The sequence below is a fragment of the Daphnia magna genome, linkage group LG5, assembly GCF_020631705.1.
Source record: "Daphnia magna isolate NIES linkage group LG5, ASM2063170v1.1, whole genome shotgun sequence".
Lineage (NCBI taxonomy): Eukaryota > Metazoa > Arthropoda > Branchiopoda > Diplostraca > Daphniidae > Daphnia > Daphnia magna.
The window spans coordinates 5,698,762-5,712,238 of record NC_059186.1 but is presented as its reverse complement, the minus strand read 5'-3'; the positions used below and the strand labels follow the sequence as shown (position 1 = coordinate 5,712,238).

The window sequence follows — 13,477 nt, the reverse complement described above, 5'->3', positions numbered from 1 at the left end:
TCGACAATGGAGGGTTCCACAGCCTCCATCTGCCCCAAAACGGTTCCCTCCCTTAGATAGGCGCGCCGATTGGTTAAGTTAACCATCAACACTTGTCCTAACGGTTGATCCGAAGACACCAGCACTTTACCCGCCGTCAGCCCCTTGGTTTGAGCCAGATGTTCCGAAGGTTCAATCATCCACGTTGCTTCATTGAGAGTCGTGGTTTCTATCTCCACCGGAACAATTGCTCTGGGCGGAAGCATTCTACCCGTCTTCGCGACCAATCTAGGTGCTTTCACGGTCTCCTGTTCTTCGATTACGTTCACGGGTAACTCTCCGAGCAATAATTCAGCGCCATTTGGGATGTAATTTATTTGGAGCCGCTTGAACTGGCTCAAAAAATCGTTACCGAGCAGTAACTCGATCCCTCTCATTTCCAATAGAATTACTTTTCCACTGGCCTTCATTCCTCTATGCTCGATTTCTAGCTCGAGGGCTCCTAGCGGGGGAGCTCTCTGGCCGTTTACCATGACTACAGACGGTCCGTCCCATCCCAATCGACGAGCTCCTAATTTCTCTTGCAAGCTCGGAGACGCCACCGACACCACCGCTCCGGTGTCAATCACGGCCTTGATCCTTATTCCTCGGCACACTACCTCTTTGGTTATCAGGCGGGAAGAGTCGATAAGCAGTACAGCCGTCTCCCCTGAGTCGTCTTCGTCGGCCGACACCATGCCCACGGTATTCCGGTCATCTTCTTCGGAGTCCCGTCGCCTAGTCTGCAAAGCCCTTCCCTCTTCCTTGCGCTGATCGTTTCTCCATCTGTTCTCTCCCTCGTCTCGACGATCACTCCGCTGACCGCCCTTCCCATCTTCTTTCGGGGCCGTACTTTTCTGGTCTTGGCCCTTCTCCGCTCTACAGAAACGAGCAATGTGCCTCGCTTTGGCACAATTATGACAGATAGGCTTCCCATCCGAAGTCCGAGATGCGAACGACACATTATTTTGAGGTCGCCCCGAGTTTCCCCGTCCGCCCTCCGGCCTGGGAGATTTTGAAACGCGCTTTAACTCGGCGATCTCAGCTTTCAATTCTAACACCAGGTCTCTCAATTCGGTCCCAGCTTCCTCCTTTGGAGGAGGTAACCCCTTCATTGGTCCTAACACGCTCACAGCCCATTCTGGTCGAATAGCTAACTCCGACGCTTCCGTGTGCAGCTGCACCGCAGTCAAGAATTCCGCCGTAGTTCTCGGGCTAGTCACCCAGATCTTCTCGACAAGGGTAGGCTTCAAACCACGAAACAGATAATCCACTTTTGCCTCTTCCAACATCCCTGGGTCTACCCTCCGACACAAATCAATGACGTCGTAGAAGTATTCCACCCCTGATTCGTCTATCCCCTGCTTCCGCTGTCGTAACTTTGCCTCTTGATAGCGGCCATAATGTTGTGGCTGAAAGGCGCGAAGAAATCTCGTTCGTAGTCCGTCCACCCCAGGCACAGCCACCACCCCCGGTGCTGCTGCCACTGCCGGTGTATCCCGCCACACCGCCGGCGCTCCCAAGCAGAGAAACCATTTCCTAGCTGCTCCATCCAGCTGCATCCCAAAATTCTCGGCCATTTCAGCTGCTCCCCAACGGTTATAGAGAGCCGTACTCTCATAACGCTCTAGCCAATCCACTGCATCCTCATCCTTCCTCCCGTAGAAGATCGGAGGAGCCCGGTACTTCAATTGGGGGGCAGGTGGTCGTTGGGCCATGACTACTGGTGACGCGGCCCGAGAACCGGCTGAACTGCCTGACGACTCACTCGCAAGCTCCTCTTCGTCTACCGACTCACTCGCAAACTCCTCTTCGTCTACCGACTCACTCGCAAGTGATGACTCTCTCGAGGATATGGGTTGGCTTCTCCAACCGTGCCAATCCGAGCCCTCCTGACTGGTGCCCTCTTCCGGCTCGGAAGTCGCTCTGAGCTCTACCGCGTCCTCTCGTAGGTCGCCGGAATCCCACTGCAGTGACTCCGTGTAATAGGCCCCTTCTATCCCCGCTTCCACCAAGTTAAGCCTACTCTCGGCCCTACTTCCTGGCGGGGGTGGATAGGTAGCGGATCGCTCCCTTGCGCCCGCCTCTTCTCCTGAGTCGTCTGGATCTACGACCGTCCGTTCTCCTAGACCGCTGTCTCTCGGTCTCCGCTGTAGCAAGAACTTCCGATAATTGCACCCCCGATTCGACCTCTCTCCAGAACTCCCAACCAGATTCCCTGATTCAGCTCCGAGGCTCGGGGCGGGTTGACTAATCGCTAGAGAGGTTTGCGTCCCAGTACTAACACAAACTTTGGTCCTAACTTCCGTTTGAGCTTCCGTTACGTTGGCCCCCCTACGTTCCCTTACTTCGCCCTCGGGTGACGCTGCAATCCTCCTTAACCGTTTACTTTGCCGCAGTGGACCAGTACTCATCTACACCCGATCATTCAGGATCGACGAACCCCCCGGTAGACCTATTTTAACCCGCGTAAAACAAGACAAGATCTGCTCTCTTACCCAAATTGTGGACGTTCAAACGAATAAGAAGCTCGGCCAGGCCTGTGGTCCTATACCCAAGCAATTTAAGGTACCAATACCCGCTGGTCACACCTTCCAAGGACCTCTCAACAGCACCTGCCTCCTAGTTTCTTACTCTCTCACTTCGTCCCCTAACAACTCAGAATCAAGCACAATGATCTTACCTTATTTTACCAGGAAGGTCTACCCTGCATCTCCACCATGTAACGAGTTATCGCCGATGGGTTCGGTGAATCAATAAGGTGTATTCAGTCACTTCAACACTTAAGCACTACACAAAGTAAACATAACTGTTCTATCTAACTACTGGCACCAAAGGTCTACACTACAGTCCCATTTATAGTCTTACAGGCGTGGGAAAGGGTCAGTCGATGAATCCAAATGCATCAGCAATCGGATGACACTCGAATGACACTTCCGTCGGTCGTTTGTCTATCCGTTACAGTTATAACGGATGGCGAGAGTTCTCTTACAACGATGCGTGAACGCTACAATATATATGATACCGTCCTGCAACTGAAAACTTCTCGAACCAAGCGTGATGAAATCAATTGTTGCATGCAGCAACCATGTTAGGTCTATACCCATAAAAAAATAAAAAACATTTTTTTTCTTAAGTCAACCCTTCTTCTGTTACTTTGGGAAAAACCAAGACAAACCTGTGTCTTAAGTTTGTGAGCATACGTTGAGAAATAGGCCCATTTTATTGTAGAAATAGGACCACTTTAAAAATATTTTTTAAAGTGGTCCTTTTTTGTAGGGTCCTATTTTGTAGGTCCTATTTGACGGGCCTATATTGTAGGGTCCTATTTTGTCCGGGCCTATTTCACCGGCTACCGGAAATTATTGCCCGTCTCAACGCAGTCGATTTCCCGAGCAAACGATGCTCTCAAAAGGACCTGTCATACCTCATTTGGATTTCAGGCACCTGGCTGATGAGAAATTATGAAATGTAAGCTTTAATTTAATACTATATTTTCACAATATTATTACGCTAACTTAAATATTGTTTTATAGGCGAAAAAAATTTCCTAGTAGCGACGACATTCTGAAAATTGCCAAGTCCATAGTTTTTTACTTCCCGTCGGCTGGAAGCTTCAATACCGAGACACCATGGGTGAGTCGACATAAACAATGTTTTCATGCAGCATGTAAGAGGTTTACATAATTATTGCAGGATATGTTATATGATCTATATACCCGTAAAGGTTCCCTGGAATCCTACATGCGAGGGAAAAGATTCAGGAAACAATTGTCGGACAAACGTACTAAACGGTAAAAACTTTTTGTCTTTTATAATTTCATTTAAGTATCTTACATTTAGAATATTTTGTAGGCAGTGTACAACGGTCATGTTTCCAGAATGCGATTCTTACACAGCAGAAGAACAAATGGAGGCCGAGGAATACATGAGGTTGACGCCTTTAGATTCTTATGATACAAGAAATCACAATCGCAACGAAATGCTACGTTTGATGAAAATAACTTATCAAAGCCGACGCGATTTTCTCAAGAACGGCAGTCACGTTGGAGCAATGGTATTTTTAAATAAATACCCACGTCTGAAAGATATGACGGAGGCCGTAAGATTTTCTGTTTTGATAGACATGAGGTTTAGTTACTATACATTTTTTTATATTTCCTTTTTTAGATTAAAGAAGAATTCTTTTTACTCAAGAAAGGACTTATGGAAACCTTCCTGTCAAATTGGCGAAAGGCGGAGAGTCAATTAATGGAGTTTGCTAAGCAGAGATTGATAAGAAATTTGGCCATTTCAGCAATCTTACAGAGACGGGAGGAAGCTATAGGACAGTTCGGTTAGTATAACCTATAAATATTGAGCCCATAACACTTCATGACAACTTTTTTTCCCAGATGTGGTTGAACAAACGAAATGCGCCTTTCAGGTGCTACTTCACGCTGCAGCCAACACACAGCCGGCCAAAAAGAAAAACGGGTCGACAGCGGATGCATGGCCCGTCCCTTTCCAGTCATTCCACGTAAAAATTTTCTTTTCTTTAAACTATCATATATTTTTCCGATCACTCCATATTTCCATATATTTCATTCTAGGAAATATTACTTCCGGAAGACGCCGCAACTCGTGCACACACCATGGAGTTACCTGGTGTTTTAGATACAACACGGAATTCATGAGCGAGCTAAAATGGTCGAGCTCAAACTACAGAGTTATTCCTCTTGTGTTCCTAATGGGACTACGATGTCGCCAGTTTTTGAAATATACATAGAAAATTAGCAAACAATTTTTTGTTATTTATCAATTTTGAATTTCTGCTTCCAGTTTTATTTGAAGGTTACGAAATTTAATTTGTGTTTGTTTGCGAAAATGCAGAATGCCGAAGAAGATGAAGATAACGTTTCTGAGAGTCTTGCTGAAAAAGATTTAAATAAACCAATGCAATTGCGTTTTGGTGCTTTCCACGAAAGACAAATACCCATCGTTAAAGGGCAAATGTTGGATTCAACTAGAAAAAGAAAGATTAAGGCAATGAAAGATTTGGTAAATATTTGTTGGTTATGTTACATTTCTGTGTCTTAAGATACTTATTAGAGTTACTGTTCATTTGTACTGTTCATTCTCCATTGTCTTAGGCACAGGAACTGAGTACCAAAGCAAAAGTACAAACCATTTTGTGCATTGTTTTCCCAAACAAAAAGATACCTACAAGGTTTCTAGAGTCATATGGAGATCACGCTGATAATTTTCTTCATGCAACAGAATCGGGAAGTAAAATCCAATCTATTTTAAAACTGGCTACAGAAACATGGATTGGTTGGTATCCAGAGTATTTGACGCTTTCAAATTTTGATGATCATTATTGCTTGTGCAAAGGAATTTATGGTGGTAAACAACCAGAAAAGAAAAATCAAAAGGAACAATCAACCACCATAGCAGAGGATACCGTCACAACTAAAGCAGCCAGGCATGCTATACAAATTACCATGGTAAAGGCAGAAGAAAAAAGGAAAAGGCTACAATTAATTGAAAATCAGTAATTACATTTTATTTTAACTTATTGGTTTTGTTTTAGTCTTTCAATTCTTACATTTTCTTTCCAGGCGTAAAGAAAAAAGAAATAGAATGACCCCTGCAAAAGCAAATAATTAAAAAAAAAATCAGATACCTCTAAGACTAAAAAGATCAAAGGAAACATTTGCGGAATAAAAAAGTTCCTTTCCAGATCAGGACTGTCAGCGGAACTAAGACAACTCTAGAAATACTCGAAACTCTTGAAACAAACTCTAGGGAATTACTTCAAGAAATTGAGTTGGAACCAATATACCAGAAGTATAAAATTGTAATTTTCTAGTTCACTTCAAAACCATTAAAAAGCAACGGATTACCGTTGGATAACCAAACACAGCGTTCATAAAATATTATAGATTTCAAGTTTTCCAATGTTGTGTATTTTAGAGACAAGAAAGGATCTTATCTTCCGTTGCATGTGAACCATTTCCAAGAAAGTTTAGAAAAACTTCTCGATGATTCTGAAACTTCAGAAACACCAGAATTGAAACATCAGGATTTTACCGGAAGCACAAATTCAATTTCCATTTCTCCCAGATCTCCCACCACTTTTCAAGCTGATCAGGAACCTCTTAGCTCTGTTTTCAGTAGCGTATTCAACGCGGAAAAAGTTTTTCTTCGTAAATATAGTTTTCTCTCTAATCAGAGTTATTTCGTTTGTAATAATCGAGGTTAAATAATTTTAGAAACAGCAGAGAATTTAGAACCAGAAGCGGCTACAACAGGAAGCGAGATCATGATCGGAAAATACCGGATGTTGTGAACGCGAGAAATGAGGAAAATGAGGGACACATTACTTCCCAAGAAAGGGAACCAAATCAAAAAGCATCTTCAATTTTACCAATTCCCGTTGGACTCGGAAAGTGACCTGAAGCAAAATGGCATATTCTCTTTTTTAACAACGAATATTCTCCACCTAAAAACTGCCCTGTTAGAACAACTAAAACCAGGAAACGATTGCGAATTTCGGAAAAGAAGGACCAAATAAGACTTAAAACTAAATCTCCCCAGTAAGTTCTACGCTATTCGGTGGGCAAGAACCAATAGTGCATCAGAAATCACAAATTGCTTTTCAGGTACAAATGCTTTGAGCTTTCTTGCTAATAGTATATTTCATAGAACTCTTTAATTAGTAACAGAAAAGGATTTCAATTACGCGAGCGTACAAATTCAGTCGATACGCATTTGAAAACCAAGAATCTTACAAAAGTCTACTTGAAACCAAAGGTGATCATTCAACTCTCCACTGATCTTGGGTGAGAATAAATTTGATTTTTGTCTTTAATATAGAACTACTGACCCTACTAACCAATTACATAGTATTTTTAACCAAACCATATAGGTCAGTTGTGTAATATATAGATTTACTTGTTTGATTATTGACAGGTTAAACTAACTTCTTTTGTGATTCCACGAGAAAGTTCTATATTTTTGCCTAGAACGTACAAGGTTGATGGTGTATCAAATTTGTTATCCATTAAGGTTAATGATTTGGAATTTTGAGTTAACTATGGTTATCATCTAGGTTATGAATTTTTTTTTATTCAGTTCAAGAGTAAAACTTTATATTAAGTCTACCAGGATACTACATGAAGAACTGCTAACAGCATATTGCTAAACGGTGGATCATTTTCAGTATCATAGCAATTCTGTTCTTCCTATCCAAACAATGTACATGCAGAGCTGAAAATGAAAAAATAAAACTTAAACACAATTAAAGATAAACTGGTTTCTTTATTATGCGTTATATGCTATATGCTTTATTGCGCTTATATGCATATAGTGTGCAAATTTAGGGGGAGTCCTTCCTTTGTCCTTCTTCTTACCTTTCATTGTCAACAAGTACCTTTCCATTTGACACTGAAAAGTCTGCTTTCAAAAGTGAATTTTCTCTAATACCCAAGTATAACAAGACGTCTGTAGTAAAGATTGTAGGGCTCTGAAAACCAAACGTAAAAATACCAGCTTTCATAATAATTAGCATATTTAACAGGTCGATGGTAGTAAGAAAAAGACGCGCTACTCGGTTTTCAGTTTTTCTTGATAGCTCTAAGGCCGGATGGAGTACGACAGCGAAGAAATGTAAGCCATCCTGACATGATGTACACCAATAGTAAAAGCGGAATTTTGTTATAGAGGGCAAAGGGCAGCCAATGAAAGCATTTTACCGAAATGACATGCAAATAGATAGATCTTCAAAGGAAATCGACTGGACAAGGATACAAACCTTAAATTAGAAGTTTACTATTAAGAAACGCAATTTTCTTTTGTCCTTCAAGTCGCTTACATACCTAGGACAAAAAAGCAGCTAGTAACGTCCTGGGCATAAATTTTCCGCAGTCAACGAATGGCTAATACCTTGCTCATGTAGCGTTGCAACCCTCCATCAAGGGGCAAAACTTAACCAAATTTTCAGTTTTTCAAGAGGGGCGTTGGTTCATAATTTATCATAAAAGTGTATTTTTGAAAAATTGCGGTCCGGTGCCGATATGGTACTTCGTTTGTTAAATTTTACAGAAATATTTTACAGCCCTTTGTTTACATGATGTCGCTGACGGAAAAACCAAGAAATTGCCAGTAGAAGTTCTTTGATTGTTTTATTTAACATATTTTTGTTTACCAGATTAGCCGTCTTCCAATATCAATAAAACTACCCAACACGAATTATTTTTTTCTTATCACCTTACAGAATTATAAGGATAAGATAAGTGTTGAGATAGATGACCACATTGCGGAAATATCTAGATTACTTTAAAACAACCTCGCTGAGATCGCATGCTTCCAGGATTTTTATAACCTCAATACAATAGCTCTGGAATTTCAAGCAGGTAATCGTAAAGTTTTTAAATGTATATCAATATCTACAAAGGATATCTGAATCTGTTTATTGGACGGCTTTTGGTTAACATATATTGCACTACAGGTTTACGACTGATGATTCAGTAACCACTAATGACATTACAAATTAATATATTATTATTATTGTCATGCATTATCACTTTCACAATCAGCTTCGGAAAATAAATAATTTTCTTCATCATAGTTGTCATCTGAATCCTCGCTCTCGAAATCTTCTTCAAATACGAAACTATTATTTTCTTTTCCATCTATTTTAAAAAATTTCTTGTATGCAAGGGAGTCTACAAGAAGCGTCTGTAGGCGGTGAATTTTTCTGAGATTTAATTATTATTTCTGATTTTCAAAACAAGGAATCAGTTAAGCGGTAATGATTTTGGCTGTCGGATACTTCAATGTTGAACTTGGATTTTCTAATATCTTCTTGCAGAGAGAATATTTCTGCGGTTTGAGCGCGTTAATCTGATTGTTTAATACAGAAAATTCATTGTCATGCAGTATAATTGCGTCACCGAACCATGATCGTTGTAAACTCCTGTTAGAGAAAATGAAATTCTTCTGGTTGAATAATGTGAAAAGAATGAAACGTGAAAAAGAACTCTACTACAATTGTATGGAAACAAAAGGCTGTACTTACTCGTTATTGCGCATTCTCCTGATTAGCTTATGATTGCCATCTACATGACAGCAAAGCTGAAATGGAGTACAACATCTGCAGCGTTTTTTCTCTGAATGCCTGACTTTAATGTGAACAAGCTGATTCATGTAATCATAGGCTTTGACAGCTTTATTAAAAAGAGGGGTATTGATCGTTCCTACCTGTTCTTTGAAAGTACGCTTTAAAAAAACTGAAAAATTAATACAAAACTAAACCTACCCTTCCTGCCTTGATAGATACCGCTGACAAGGTTTCTATGAATTTTTGTTCAGAAGTCCCAGGTGTTAGATACTTAAAGTTGTACAAAATTTCTGCTAAATCAAAAGATACAAAAAAATTTGTCCTTTTAGGTGTTCCCGGAATATATCCTGCCGCAACGTTATCTTCCACAGTAGCCGTTCGAGTAGTATCGCAACTTTTGCATTTGAATAACGATTCATACAAATCAAACCTGCCTGTAAAATAAACAATATTTTTACACGAACAATTTTACCAACGTATAAACAAAAAATAAAGCAACTGCATATACCATCCTTCGTAACAATGATACAAGGCGACGATCCGGGAATGAGACGACAAGTTTCAGGATTTAGACAGCTCCAGCAAGCAACAGGACAAGAAACTGGGACTGCTACTTCTGAAAACAAATTTTGAATTTAACAAAAAATATTTTGATACGCAAAAATACATTTGTACCCCGTGTAGTAAGTTTTCCACTTTGTTGGTCAACAAATTCATGTGATAATAGTTTCCTGCAACTCACTTCACTTTCATAAAAATTTCGCAGATGAAACGGACTGTTAAGGTGAATGACCAAGTCAAAGCTTTCACATAAATGCTTTTTACAGTGATTACACTTGATTACATTATGTAATGTCTTCGAACACAATTCACAGTGCTTTTGTAAGCATCCAAGAGAAGAAACAAAGGAAACAAATATATCCTCCTCTTTTTGGAGCCATGCATCATTCAATTCGTCTTTTTGTTTTTTAAGTATATTTTTCTCCCTTGCCATGATATCCAATTTTTATTGGGCAGCTCTAAGCTACTCGTTTGACAGGCCTGATTTTTGTTCTAACAGTGCAAAACTCTTTAAGGCATTTTCTAAATATTCTGTAAACACAGGAAAAGGTTATAGTACAAAATTTTTTTAGAATAATAAAAAACATTTAAGAGGAAAAGTTTGCTCAGCATTTTGTTGGCAGTTTGTGGCTGATGGAGCTTGATAATCCAGACAAGCTTCTGCCAGATTAACCTCATGATCGAAAATGAACAAAGCAATTGCCAATATATTTTAGAAAACACTATAATTAGAAGTCTTTTTGTGTTGGTATTTACCTGCTGACCTATTGTCAGTCGTTTTTCGAGAAGCTATTTTAATTGATTCGCTAGAAGTTGGGAAAAGGCAGCCCAGCGATTTCGTAATTAGGAAAATACTAAAATACTACGATACTCCTGTTTAACAAGGTTGACGACAAAAAGGTTACCTTTGCGTCTTTTTCATTGTAGATTCTATTCCTCGTAGCCTTTTCTTCGGAACTTAGTTTCTTTCTCCCCATTTTTTATAATTAAAAAAGCAATCCAAAATCACAGAGAACATTAAAGTACCTGGGGATTCAAAATTTGAACAAATGCCAATACAGCTTTAAGAATTCGTCTGCAAATTTTCCATGTATATCTAAAAAACTGGCAACCCCGTAGTCCCATAAAGATCACAAGAGGAATAGCTCTGCAGTTTGAGCTCGACCGTTTGAGCTCGCTCATGAATTCCTTGTTGTTTAGATATCAATGGGGCATATTTCATCAAGATTGATAGAACAGCAGTCGTACTTGATACCAAATCTTTTGAAAAAGCAATAGGTTACCTCCTAATTTATTACCACATTCTCGATATTAATTTCCCACCATTATTGAAATTTGTAGCATAAGTACTTTAAACTAAATCAATTAAGTACATATCGGTTGTCGAGGAAACAAAGACCAAGCGAAGGCACATGTCCATAGCATGGCTGGACATGTGCAATGCGTTTGGTTCTGTGCCTCACGCCGTTCTGGATGAGCTGTTCACATCACTTCCAATACCAGAAGACCTCCGGCGCATCCTGGTGGACATATATTCGGGAAATCGGATGGATTTTGCCGTTGGGAAAGAATCCATTCGCATTTTCCCGACAGCGGGTGTTCGCCAGGGTGACGCTCTTAGTTCCCCTATTTTTAACCTGGCTTCCGAGCCCCTCGTCAGGGCCGGAAAGTCCAATATTAACCCCGGATTTTTATTATTTGGCTCGCTCGTGAAAACCACGGCATATGCTGACGACATTGCCGTGGTTACAAATTCTCCTTCCGAGCTCCAAAATATTTTAAACGTTTTAACCCACACCGCTAACACCTTGGGACTGCAATTTAATGCCGGGAAGTGTGCTTGTCTGGTCTTTGACAAAGGCAAGCCGTCTGAGACCCAGTGCCGAATTGATAATCAATTGATTCGGTGCTTGGGTTCAGACGACCAAGAAACATATCTTGGTACACCGATAGGCGGAAAATTGCGGTTCCGACCACCAACTGACCTTATCCCTAACCTTGACAAGATTGCCGCCTCCAACCTTGCAGCATGGCAAAAACTTGAAATTTTCCGTAGTCACCTTCTTCCCTCCCTTTCCCATCACCTCGCTTCGGGTCGGGTCCTGAAAGATTCCCTTACCCAACTGGACACTGAGTGCAGGAAGTTCCTAGGCCTTATTTGCAACTTACCCAACCACGCAACTGTCCCCTTTTTCTATGCAGATCGGCGAGTTGGGGGCCTAGGAACATGCCGCCTCACTGATGATGCTGATATCTGGACCATCGCCAGAGCTGCTCAGCTCCTCACTTGTAGAGATCCTACAGTGAGGAATGTTTGCCGAGAGCAGCTCCACGACACCATTCGGCGAGGGTTCAGAACTGAGCATCCAGGAGTGTTACCAGTTGGGGAATATCTTTCAGGATCCATGGATGGGGGGCTCTACAGACTGAGGTACGCGGAGGCAGGGTCTAACCTTTGGACTCTTGCCCGCCAAGCTGCCAAACGACTGGGAGTGCGGATTGATGTATCCGGCGACGAAAATTTAAGAATTGTCGCCGATGACGTCTCCGTAAGCCCAGTTAAGGCAGTCCGCGGACTTCGGAAAGTAGCACGGCAGCGCTATACCAGGAACCTGCTCACTGACAAGAGCCACCAGGGAGTTGTAGCCCATTGCCTCTCCCTGGAAGGAACATCGAAAGACATGGCTCGCCTGGTATCCTGCAGTACGCCCCTCTCCTTTCGCGACTGGAGATACCTTCACAGAGCCCGGCTCGACATCCTTCCTCTTCGGGGGCACTCGTGGTTTTGCTCTCAGGAGCAGGATACGAGTTGTCGACGATGTGGGAAGGAAAATGAGACTGGGTATCACGTTCTTAACCACTGTGAAGAAGGTCTCCAGTTAGCCACCAAGAGGCACAACACCGTCCAAGATCTCCTGGAAACGCTGCTTGTCAAGCAAGGCCACGATGTCACTGTCAACAAAGCCATCCCCGGGCAACGCCTAAGACCAGATGTTGAATTAACATTATCTGGTTCCCGGGTGATGGTTGACGTCGTGGTCTGCTATGACCAACCAGGGAGCATGGAGAATGCCTACCAGCGAAAGATTGCTAAATATTCTTCCCTTGGTAGGATTCTCCCCCTGGTTATCGGGTCCCTTGGATCATGGAACCCCAGGAATGAAGAAATTCGCTCGATACTTGGTATCGATGGACGGTCCTGGGGTGCATTTCGATTCACGGCCCGATTAGCAGCAATCCAGGGATCAATGGAAATGGTGTGTGCCCACTTCCACTACGGTGCAACAAACCCCGAAGACGAGGAAAACCCCCAAGTCCCGTAGATTCCCCACTCCCAGTAGAATAGTTTTTTTTAGTCAATTTTATTTAATTTTATTTTGTTTTAAATATATTTTTGTACTTTTCCCTTATTTTGATACATTTTAACATGAACCCTTTTAATACAAGTTTCTTCCCTTTTGGAAAATACCCTTAAAGCCTAGCCACTGAACCATCCATGCTGATGAAATCAGTGCGGTTTTATGTCTTTATTCGTTACACATCATTTACAACAGTTTGTTTACTGCTATTTAAAACAATTAATTTTTTTTAGCTATAAATTCTGTAAATGCATCGACTTAATATTTCAGCTTCGATTTCTTACTAGCAGAGCGTAGTTTCGATCTACGGACCTCTGGGTTATGGGCCCAGCACGCTTCCGCTGCGCCACTCTGCTGTTGAAATTTGTTGTCTGCATTACGTTCCAATAACAGCTTTTGTAGCATTTTAAATTGCTGTGTTACTATAATGCATCGA

The 13,477-nt window shown here is 41.5% G+C and overlaps 1 long non-coding RNA gene across 1 annotated transcript; it reads left to right on the top strand.

Moving 5' to 3' along the window:
- Positions 1-6,729: 6,729 nt before the first annotated feature.
- On the top strand, positions 6,730-7,305 carry LOC123472219. Its single transcript, XR_006646559.1, has 2 exons — positions 6,730-7,068; positions 7,135-7,305. It is a non-coding gene; the product is annotated as an uncharacterized LOC123472219 (long non-coding RNA).
- The last annotated feature ends 6,172 nt before the right edge of the window (positions 7,306-13,477 follow it).